This window comes from Callospermophilus lateralis, unplaced genomic scaffold (assembly GCF_048772815.1).
Source record: "Callospermophilus lateralis isolate mCalLat2 unplaced genomic scaffold, mCalLat2.hap1 Scaffold_138, whole genome shotgun sequence".
Lineage (NCBI taxonomy): Eukaryota > Metazoa > Chordata > Mammalia > Rodentia > Sciuridae > Callospermophilus > Callospermophilus lateralis.
In genome coordinates this window covers 1,895,243-1,906,849 of record NW_027512535.1, presented here as the reverse complement: position 1 = coordinate 1,906,849, position 11,607 = coordinate 1,895,243, and the positions used below count along the sequence as shown (strand labels likewise).

Below are 11,607 nucleotides of genomic sequence, written 5' to 3'. Positions count from 1 at the left end.
GTTTACACTATCCTAATGGGTCTTCAGATTCAATGCAATCCCTATCAAAATTCTAATATAATTTTTTATGTTAATAAGAAAATAATACTAAAATTTTATGGAGCCATAAAAAATATAGAATAGACAAGGCGATCATGAATGAAAAGAACAAAGCTAGATGGACAAAATTAAATGTAATAAAATACAATAAAACACTGTGCTCTTCTGTAAGGGATGTCAGAATGCCATATGTAAAACAGTCAGTCTTTAAAGTGCTTGTCAGTGCATTCTGATATTTTCTATTCTTTTTCCAGCTTATGCATTTCTATTTTCTTTTAGATTGTGGTAGTCCCCCCCTAATCTATGAACCATATATTCCAATGACAGAAACTGTGGGTTGTACTGAACCTTTTGCATACTATGTTTTTACCTGTATGTACACACCTGTGATAAGCTTAATTCATGGTTCTAACACCATAAGAGATTATAGCAATAATAAAATAAAGCGATTAATTTAACAATATAAGTTATATAATGTGGTCTCTCTCTCTCTCTCTCTCTCTCTCTCTCTCTCTCTCTCTCTCTCTCTGTCTCTCTCTCTCTCTCTCTCTCTCTCAAATTATCTTACAGTTCTTTCAGCTTTAGCTGCACCCCCAGCTCTTTATATCTTTTATTTTGAGACAGGGTCTCACTAAGTTGCATAGGGCCTTGCTAAGTTTCTGAGGCTGACTTTGAACTTGTGATCCTTCTGCCTGGGCTTCCTGATCTGCTGGGATTACATGTGTTCACTACCACACCTGATGGGTTTATTCTTAAGTGTTACATGAACCCAAGTACTGTGATACTGCTACCATTAGTCTGATGACCAAGACAGCTATGAAGTGATTAACTGGATACCCTGTAAGTAATGGATACACTGAAGGGATGATTCATATCCTGGGTGGGATGGTGTGTGACAGAGAGAGATTTCATTGCAATGCTCAGAATGGTCTGCATTTAAAAACATATGAATTGTTTCTTGCTTGAATTTTCCATTTCATATTTGACCATGGCTAACTGAAAATTGAAAAGCAAAATTGCAGGTAAGGGGAAATTACTCTATTTTGATTTCTTAAAAGTTCTAGACATGATGTATTAATGATAGTTTATAAATCACCACTGAGTAACTATTCATGGATTGAAAACCACACGATTAAATTATATGCTTTGAGAATGTTGGATTTGGTGACGTTATACACACACAGACACACACAGACACACACAGACACACACACGCACACACACACACACACACACACACACACACACTGTGTTAGAGATACTGCTGTTCACCTGGTACTCTACTGGTCAGGAATGCACATTTGCTATTGTGCCTCATTACTTCTGCAACATAGTTCAGCATGGTTCTAGATTAATATTGCTTTCCTAGTGAAAAATGTCCCCTTTGTGGAATAATGCATTCTATCTATGATCCTCAAAAGCATCTTGGAGAAGGGCTGAAATTCAGCTTCTCCATATTTTTCTCTCGACCATATTTCATTTCATTGACTCAAGAAATATTCATGGAACACTTCGTATATGCAGGATGCTATGCTAAACATTGACATTTCATCAGCAAGTCAATGCAGACTTGAGCTGTACCCTCACTGAGATTATAATTAGGTGAGGGACATAAAAATATGTATTTACATTAAATAATGTAGAATTGTAGCATTTCATGGCATGGATAACAGAGATACTCTGGTTTCCAAAATTCCTCTACCTGATGTTTTCCCTTCCTCCCACCTTCCTTTTCCCACTATATGTTCTCTGTGTTAAAGTACCACAAGTGTACTGCCTACCACAGCTCCCCTCCAAAAAAGGAAAAAAAAAATCAATGTTCATCCCACAATATATACAGGCACACAGATAAAATATTACATTGTCTTTTGGTAGGGGGTAAGGTAGGAATGTAGGAATATTGGAAGAATGGAAGGAAGGAAGGAAGGAAGAAAGGAAGGAAGGAAGGAATTAGGAAGGAAGGATGGAAGGAAGGAAGAAAAATTCTGACTTATTCCCTGCAAACTCATTTCCAAATACAGACTTGCAATATAATTCATTTGAATTTAAGGATTTCCAGCAATGCTATTTGATAAAGCAAAGAACAGCCCCACAATTTTCATGAAATCAATTTTCTTTGATACATGAATTTTGTCATGGAGGGCAGAGATCTGCACCTTTACTTTTCCTGAGGCAGGTAGAGCCATGCAGATTCATAGGACAAAACAAATTTGCAACCTTTGTTCTTTCATTTGAACTGATTATTCCTTATCGAAATAGATTCTCTTTAAGTTTCACTCAGGCTTCCAGTCAGGGATGGTTTTCTTGAACAGTATTGGCAGGAGGCTTTTACTTTCATTTGGATTTTCAGCTTTAGTGTCAGGTTGAGTACAGAGTTGATTAAATTATTCTATTTCATTTCTAAGATACCATTTTTAAATGTCAAATCATTGATAGATGCTAGACCTTTCTTTGTATTTTAAAAGTGTATTTCAGCCTGCTTTTAAAGAAAAAAATACCCCCTAAAATATTGAATCAATAGGGTCTAAATGATGGACGTTTATGCAGTTGCATCAGTTGTCTGAAAATAAAACCTATGATACAGATGTCTCTTGCAAGCTGTGAACCAGTGGTAAAAGGAAGGGAAGAGGAGGAGGAAACAGTGGTTACCATTTTATTTTTTTTTAGCAGGTGCCATATGAATATCACCAGTAATTCTGATTTGCAGTGGTAATATCTTCAAAATGAGTTCTTAGGAGGAAAAGTGCATTTAGTGTTAGAGGTATAGATAGTTTGTAAAAACTAAAAGTTAGCCTAGTATCACATTTAATATATTGCTCTGAAGAGAGCACCCTGCCTAAATGGAAATAGAATCCAATGTATATTTTATTTCATATATATGTTTTTCAAATCAGTCAACAACAGTTTGATTACAGGGTTTCTTCTCTCCTTTAATTCATAAATTGTCTCCAAACAATTAGAAAATGTAAGATTAGGAGTTAAAACAAGACATTTTATACTCATTTTTATTATATTAATATAAAAGCTTTACTTAGGTACAAGGTTACATGGCATTAAACCTGTATGTAAACTGTTACTATTACTTACAGTTTTATATAGGATAGAAAAGATCTGGATTAGGTAATTGCAAATAAATTATTATTGGCACATAAATAACAAGGGGAACAACTGATAACTCATTAGTTAAACTTGTCAAATAATTACAGAATAATTGCAGCTCTCATCAGCAACTGTTATAAGCTGATGAAATTTGTTTCAATAGAACATGTATAAATTTGCACTTTGTTGAAACATCTGCAAACTGTGGTAAACACTTTTAGTGCATAGGGCTAGAGGCATTTTTGAAGTGACTTTGAAAATGTTCAAGCCAGTAGTTTTTTTCCTTCACATTTTGTTTCCGATAAACTTTTCCTTTTTGATTCTTCTCTCCTTTTTCTCTTTCTCTTCTCCTTATTTTTCCTCTTACTCTTCCAATCTATTTTTATAAGAATTTTAAACACAGTACATGTGGTTCACATCTTTAAACTCTGAACATAAAGCTCTTATATCTTTGAATGTAGTTTTTATAATGCAATAGATTTTATACTTATGTAGTAAAAATGAATTCCCAAATCAAATCCAAATATGTAATGATGTTTTCTATTTGGACAGTTCTCTCATCTAAGATTCAGACATTCATCGACAAATATTTGTTGAACACAAGCTATATACAAAATACATGAGCTGTAGAATTGAAAAAGAGATCAATTTGTATCCAGAATTAATTTAATTAGATGGACTGTGTTCAAACTCCAAGTGATTTAGTTAAATTTTTCATAGTTCTAGGTTATACTAATGGCATAACTAATACTTTATAATTGGATTAAGAATGCATAAGAAGAATAGAGATTTGGAATAGAAACCAACCTTGAAACCTGCCTTTTTCATAAACTCCTTAGGTAATCCCTGGCAAAATTTTCTTGGCTCTAAACTCTGAACAAATTATTCTTTCTTCCATCTCAATTTCTACCATGTGAGTTAAGGTGCTTTTATCCAGATGCTACCTCACAGCCTCCTTAACACAGTAGCTTCTGCCTCAGCCTCTGCCCATTACACTCCATTAAGCACAAAGTCAGAGTAATTTTTCAAAAAAACGCACAAGTCAGATTACATTGCAATCTTAAAACTCTCCAATGGTTAATGCACTGACAGTGAATGCTGAGCTCTCTACCTGTGAGGCTGCTATCTAATCTTCCAAATTCACATTATTGAACTCAAATTGAGCTTCACTAGTCCTTTCTTTTGCTTGTGCAAATCCAATTATTTTGCAATTTAAACTCTATAAATTTTCATTTTATCTGTCTAAATGATATTTCACTAACTCCCTGTGCATTTGATTTCGTACCTGGGGTCAACTTCTTAGTTCTAGACTTAAGTTCTATCTCATCAGAGAACTCTCTCTTTTCCACACAGTCTATGATCATTCTTCATAAACTCAACAAATATTTATTGAGTACCTGTGAACTGAGTCCTGGCCAGTTAATCTATATCATATCACTAAGCTATTAATTCCTTCATACATAAGATAATTGTTATTTATCTCATCTATGTATTTATTTACTTATGTATTCTGTCATTTCACAAGTTTTAACACCCAAGAGGCAAATTTTTGTTGGTCTTATCCATAGACATGTCTACAGGGCTAAACATAGGATCTGGCATTTTATAAGCACTTAACAAATATTTTAAATAAATGAATGATTTCAGAATATTTTTTGAGAGGCATCATGTGTCAATCTTTCAGAGTTGCTTAGCACACAGTTTTTGCCATCAAGATTGAAGGGAAGCAAATAAAAAAAGAATTTATTCATTCAACAGATATTTTTTAAACATCAAATAAGCATCCTCTATGTCCTATGTGAGATACTAGCTGAGAAGTTATGAATAAAACATAACTTCAGTCACAAGAAATTGACATCAAGGAGAACAAAAATTTTTATGGGCATGCACTTAAAATAGGTAAGAGGGTAAATTTTATATTGTGTGTTTTTTGACAAAATTAAAATATTAAAAGATTTGTTACATTAATTATATTTGAGGCACATTCTTTGATAAAGAAATACAAGTGTCTATAAAATTGCTTAATAGAAAGATTTGAGAAGAAAAAAGAAACAGTGGAAATTTATTGTTTCACTGTTCTGGAAAACAGAAGGTTCAAAGGAGAATTTTGTTGAAAAAGTTACCTTTATATGGGAAATGAAAGACAGGAATTGCCTGATTTAAGACAAGCATAAAAGTTCTAGGCATAGTTTCAGACTTTTAAAAATGGAGTCAGAGCAAAGGGCACATTAGAAGACTAAGATGAGTCTGATGGAGTCACTAGTGATGGAATTGCATGATGCTTCAGGGTGGGGGATTCTGAAGACACAGTAAATTTAATTTGGGGTTTTAAAGGATTTTCTGAAGGAAAAGTTACAAAATCTGAGTTGAGCACTGAGTGTGATTAGGGAAGGTGAACAAAATTTACTTCATATTATCCCTGCCAATCCTCTGGAAGAAAAACATGCTTTAAAAAGTGTTTCAAAAATGGAGTTTAGCTGGAAGTAAAAACAAGGAAGGGAATTACTGTCAGAGAGAATCAATGGAATAAATACAGGGCTTTTAAAAAATCTAAAAGTACACATTTCCTTCTTTCACTTAAATGAAAATAGCAATGAAAAACATGATGGACATATAATCATCAAATAAGATGGTGCATGTATCAGCTGACAATGTCTATCATAATCACAAACTGGATGGCTCAATCAGTGGAAATTTATCATTTTACTCTTCTGGAAAACACAAGTCCAAACTTCCAGGGTTGTTTCCTTCTGAGCATTGTAAGGAGAGAAAATGTTCCAGCATACTCCTTGGTGTGTAGGTTGACATTGTCTTCTTGTGTCACTTTATATCATCTCCCAATGTCAATTTTTGTGTCTACAAGTTTTCCCTTCTTATAAGGACCCAAGACATATTGGAAAAGGTCCTACCTTAATGATCTTACTTTAAATTTATTATCTTCTTAAAGATCCTGTCTTCAAATAATATTTCATTCTAGAGGAGGAGCATGGGAGGATTAGATGAACTCTAGATAGGGCAAAGAGGTGGGAGGGGAAAGAAGGGGGTATGGGGGTAAAAAAGAAGATGGAATGAGATGGATATCATTACCCTAAGTACATGTATGAAGACACTAATGGTGTGAATGTATTTTGAGATATGAAAAATAGTGCTCTATATGTGTAATATGAATTGTATTTCATTCTGTTATCATGTATAACAAATTAGAATAAAATAACTTAAAAGAAAAAATTGTAAAAAAAAGTCAGATTGCATTCTAAGTTACTGGGAATTGGAATTTCAATATATAAATTACAGGGGAATACAGTCAGCTTATAACAGTTTGTCAAAGTGTTTTTGTGAACAGTAAACTATCAAAAACAAATTAGCATTCACAATACTACATATTCCACTGGGTAACTGCAAGGATCCAAAGGTATTGCTTATGAATACATAATTTCAAGGAAAAAAATGTATTCTTAAGACACTTAGGAATGTGAAAATACATTCATAAGTATGGATTAAGATTCTTAAAAGTTTTCAAAAGACATTGATCAGGTGCTCACTTTGGCAGCACATATACTAAAATTGGAATGATACAGAGAAGATTGGCATGGCCCCTATGCAAGGATGACATGCAAATTCATGAAGTATTCCATAATTTTTAGCACAGGAATTAAAATCAAGAAACAATGAATGGGATGGATTCAAACTCAAAAGCTTCTTCTCAGCCAAAGAAATAATCAGTGAAGTGAATAGAGAGCCTACAGAATGGGAACAAATTTCTAGAACATGCACATGAGATAGCGCACTACTCTCTAGGTATTTAAAAAACTCAAAAATCTTAACACCAAAAAAAAAAACCAAACAAACAAACATACAAAAAACTCAAATAAGTCAATCAATAAATGGGCCAAGGAAATGAACATACACTTCTCAGAAGATGATATACAATCAATCAACAAATATATGAAAAAATGCTCAATATCTCAAGCAATTAGAGAAATGCAAATCAAAACTAATCTAAGATTTCATCTCACTCCTGTCAGAATGGCAGCTATTAAGAATACAAACAACAATAAGTGTTGGCAAGGATGTGAGGAGAAGGGCACACTCATACATTGCTGGTGGGACTGCAAATTGTTGCAGTCAATATGGAAAGCAGTATCGAGATTCCTCATAAAATTTGGAATGGAACCACCATTTGACCCAGTTATTCCACCCCTTGTTTTATACCCAAAGGACTTAAAAACAGTGTGCTACAGGGACACTACCACATCAGTGTTTATGGCAGCACAATTCACAATAACTAAATTGTGGAACCAACCTAGATGCCCTTAAGTAGATTAATGGATAAAGAAAATGTGGTATATATACACAATGGAATATTACTCAGCATTAAAAGAGAATATAATAATGACCTTTGCAGGTAAATGAATGGAGTTGGAGAATATAATGCTAATTGAAAAAAATCAAAAAATCAAATTCCAAATGTCTTCTCTGATACAAGGATCTGTAAACAAGTCAAGATGGCTCCTGGCATTTTGCCAGAGGGAGTGGTTTGTGAAGTAATGCCAGTGAGCTATTAAGTGTGAAGATTCCTTATTGGTTGACTGCTGTATCTAGATTATGTTAATTAAGATAAGCTGTGTGTAATGTATATATACCCCTCCTGTCCTACAATAAATGGCTCCCACTCCAGCTGTATCAATCTACACAAGTTGCTCTTCATCCCCCCTGTTATTTTGCTGCATCCGGGCTGCAGCATTGAATCATAATGGTGATGGGTGGGGGACAGAGCATGGGAGAAACAGAGGAACTTTAAATAGGGCAAAGGGGAGAGGAAGGAGAGAAAGGCATGGGGGTAAGAAAGATGGTAGAATGAGATGAACATCATTACCTTAAATACATGTATGAAAACATGAATGGCATGACTTTACTTTGTGTACAACCAAAGACATAAGAAATTGTGCTCTATTTGTGTAATATGAATTGAATTTCATTCTGCTGTCACATATATCAAATTAAAATAAATTAAATTAAAAAGAGGAAAAAAGCCATTGATTAGGAAGTAAGAAACATTTATGGCTCTTGCCTAAATTTCAAAAAAAGAAATTGTATAATTAAAAGAGATAGCAAAAAGAAGACTCATATTTGAGTATAGGCTAAATATGTTTTATTTGAAATGTTTGAGAGCCTAAATGTGTTCGATGGTTTTGGATTTAGGAATATTCACAAAAACATTATGAAATGTCATGGAGGTGAGACCCAAGTTAAAATATGAAATTCATTTGTGTTTCACATGTCTTAAACACATAACCTGAAGATATTTTGTACAACCTTTTTTAATGCACCTGCATTTTGACTACAACCTATTACATGAGGCCAAGTGTGGCATTTCCCACTTGTGACATCTTACTGGCAATCAAAGAGTTTCAGATTTGGGTAAATGTCAGATTTCAGGTTTTTTTTTTTTTAATTAGGCATGTGCAAACTGAAGTATATGGAGGACAGCTGGAGTGAAAGATACAGAAGACTAGAATTAGAAGACAGAACCTAGGAAAAGATATGTCTAATGTGGAGAATACTATATTGTATTTTGTATATTGTACTATATTGTATTAGTACTTATAAAAATAATTTATTTTGTGTTATGTTGCCCCACTTTGTTCCTGAGCAAAATTAATGCCCAAAATCTTCATTTTGTTTTCAGTATGGTCAAATTTTGGAAAATTAGACTTATTAATCAGGATTTTCCAGGGAAACAGGCAAGTGAAATAGAAGAGACAGAGAAATAATAGAGAATGAAACTTCTTATAAGGAATTGACCCACATGGTTATGGAAGCAGAGAGGTTTCATGATCTGCCATCTACTACCTGGAGACACAGGAAAACATTTTCATAGTTCAAAGGTTTGAGAACTAGAAAACTGATGGTGTAGACTCCAGTTTGAACCTAAAACCTGAGAACCAGGAGCACAGAGGGTAGGAGAAGACTGACATCCTAGCTAGAGCAGTTAAGAAAAGAGTGAATTTAATTTTCCTTGGCCTTTTTATTCAGTTTGGGCCCTCAAGGGATCAGATGGGGAGGGCCATTTGTTTTCCTCAGTTCAATTCCTGTGATGAGCTCTGTCAGAAACACTATCACAGACCCATCTCCAAATAATACTCAACCACTTTTCTGGGTATTCCATGGTCTAATTAAGTTGAGGCAGAAGATTAATCATCATAGCTGGTGAAAGTGCTAAATAGTTCAACATTATTATGAAGATGTTCAGTGTTATAAGATAAAAAGTGAAGTTCCTAGTCATGGACCATGGAGATAAATTTAAAAACAAAATATCTGCTCATTTCTAATAAAATTGAGCTATCAGAGTTGTACACCAACTAAGAATTATACACTGTAACTTTTGAGTTATCACTTTTCCCCCAGATAGTTATCAGTGTCAAAAACAATTATAGTCAATTTTCTAAAGACTCTAAATTTTAGGTTTGGGTCTTAAAAATATGTATGATTGCCTCTTAATTTCACCAAATTTAGTTTTGCCTAATATTTCTTTCAGCTCAAATTCCTTTCTTTCTATTTTCTTAACCCTCTAAAATAGACCCTTGTCCACTCAAACTATTTTTCTTATGTCTTAGCTTTTCACTATGACTGTATTCTGTTTTAAAATAATTCATCTCTTTCATTGTGAAAAGCTGCATTCACTTTTAAATGTTTTTCAAGTAATTAATAGTACAGCAGGGCTCACAATTAAAACAAACAAACAAAAAATGATATTTCTTTGCATGTGGGAAAATAAACAGGTAACCATTAGTTCTCTCAACAAATATTTGTCATTTTATAAAGGCAGTCACTTGCTAATGATTAATATTTTAATTCTCTTACATTAAGCTCTATAGTGCTATTTTTTTAAATTTAATAACTATGTTTTAATTGAAATCTTGAAAAATTAAGTACTTAGCTTATTTTACCAACTCCCTCCTATTTCTTTTCTCATTTATTTCTGGTAGAGTTGGCTGTATTTTCATGTCTTAATTGGAAAACATTGTATTTAAATAATATGCACGGTATAGTCATTTTTGTATTTCTTCAACAGTTGACATTACCATTTGATTCTCAACTTTGAAGTATACAATAGCAATATCTACTTTTCTCTCCTTCATTGCTTAAAAAAACTAAATTCAATCTTATTTGCATGTACCTTTACATCTTCAGTATTTATTTTGTTACTAAATTTACCCAGGTTTATACATTCATTCAAAAAGCTGAAGATCAATAAATGTATTTGTTTTATTATAACTATTCAGTATTTCAAAATACTGCAATTCATTTTCTTTAATGTAATTTTTAAAAAATTTCCTGTGGTTCCTGTTGCATTATTTCTACATTCTCTCATCTTCTCTGGAACTTTTAAAGATCTTTCCTTTATTATTCTCTTTATTATATGAGAAATAAAGGATTACAAATTTGAATTGGCTAAAACCACGAGAAGTTAAGTGGCTGCTGCCCTGTACAAACTGAAATATAAAGGGAGCTTAAATGACAATAGAGGCAGTAGGATCAGTTCAAATCCATCATTATTATGAGTAAAACAGAAGTATATGCCCTCCACAGAGTGTGTCAGTAGCATTATTTTGCATAGAAAGTATTGCATAATAACATATTTTCTATCATGCAAGTTCAAAGTTTAGAGATCATAAACCACTTTAAGTCATAGATATTTTACAGTTGACAAATGTGGTAAGCACACACACACATAAACACACCTATATACACACTAATTCAATAGTTGTGAGTGTTGTGTCTCATTTCTATTGTATTTTTCATAGCTACACTAAGATTTTTTACTAGATTTTTTAAAAAGTTGTGGGGATTAAAAACTCACTGAATTATAGGAAAGTGAGTGCTTTTCATAGTATGTATACTTAATAGACAATAACTAATTGGGGCATGTATGTGTTGAGGATGTAGTGGTTAGTATTTGTAAAGGATGACCTTGACATGGTTTGTGAGGCTTCCAAAGCAATTACTGGAGAAACTGAGATGGAAAACAATGGCAAAGGCAGGGAGAACTGCTTGAATTAGTCTAAATCACATTGCTCAGAAGCATTTGATGACAGTTAACATTTAATGAGGGAAGACACAAGGTAAATAAATCTTGACATACAATTATGAAAGAAAATATCAGGTAACAATCTTGCTATGCAATATAAAAGAAGAAAAGACATTTTTTTTTTTCTCAAAACTTGCCTGATGCTCTGTCATCTGAAACTATTCTTTATGAGTGCAGGGTGAAGGTCAAGGAGGTATCTCAACTCCATCAATCCTTTGGACAGTTACAAATGACCTTTCACTTTCCATAAGACATTCAATATTCTGAATTGCAGGGATACATTTTTCTGTGTTTAGAAAATGGCAAAATTGAAACCTTTCCTATTGCAGGAGGCTCACTTTTGTTGACTCTTGGACCTTCTGTTCATTCCCAAAGCT

The 11,607-nt window shown here is 33.3% G+C and overlaps 1 non-coding gene across 1 annotated transcript; it reads left to right on the top strand.

Annotated features, from left to right (window-relative positions):
• Positions 1-6,672: 6,672 nt before the first annotated feature.
• On the top strand, positions 6,673-6,779 carry LOC143389424 (U6 spliceosomal RNA). The gene has a single exon (XR_013090140.1). It is a non-coding gene; the product is annotated as a U6 spliceosomal RNA (small nuclear RNA).
• Positions 6,780-11,607: the final 4,828 nt, after the last annotated feature.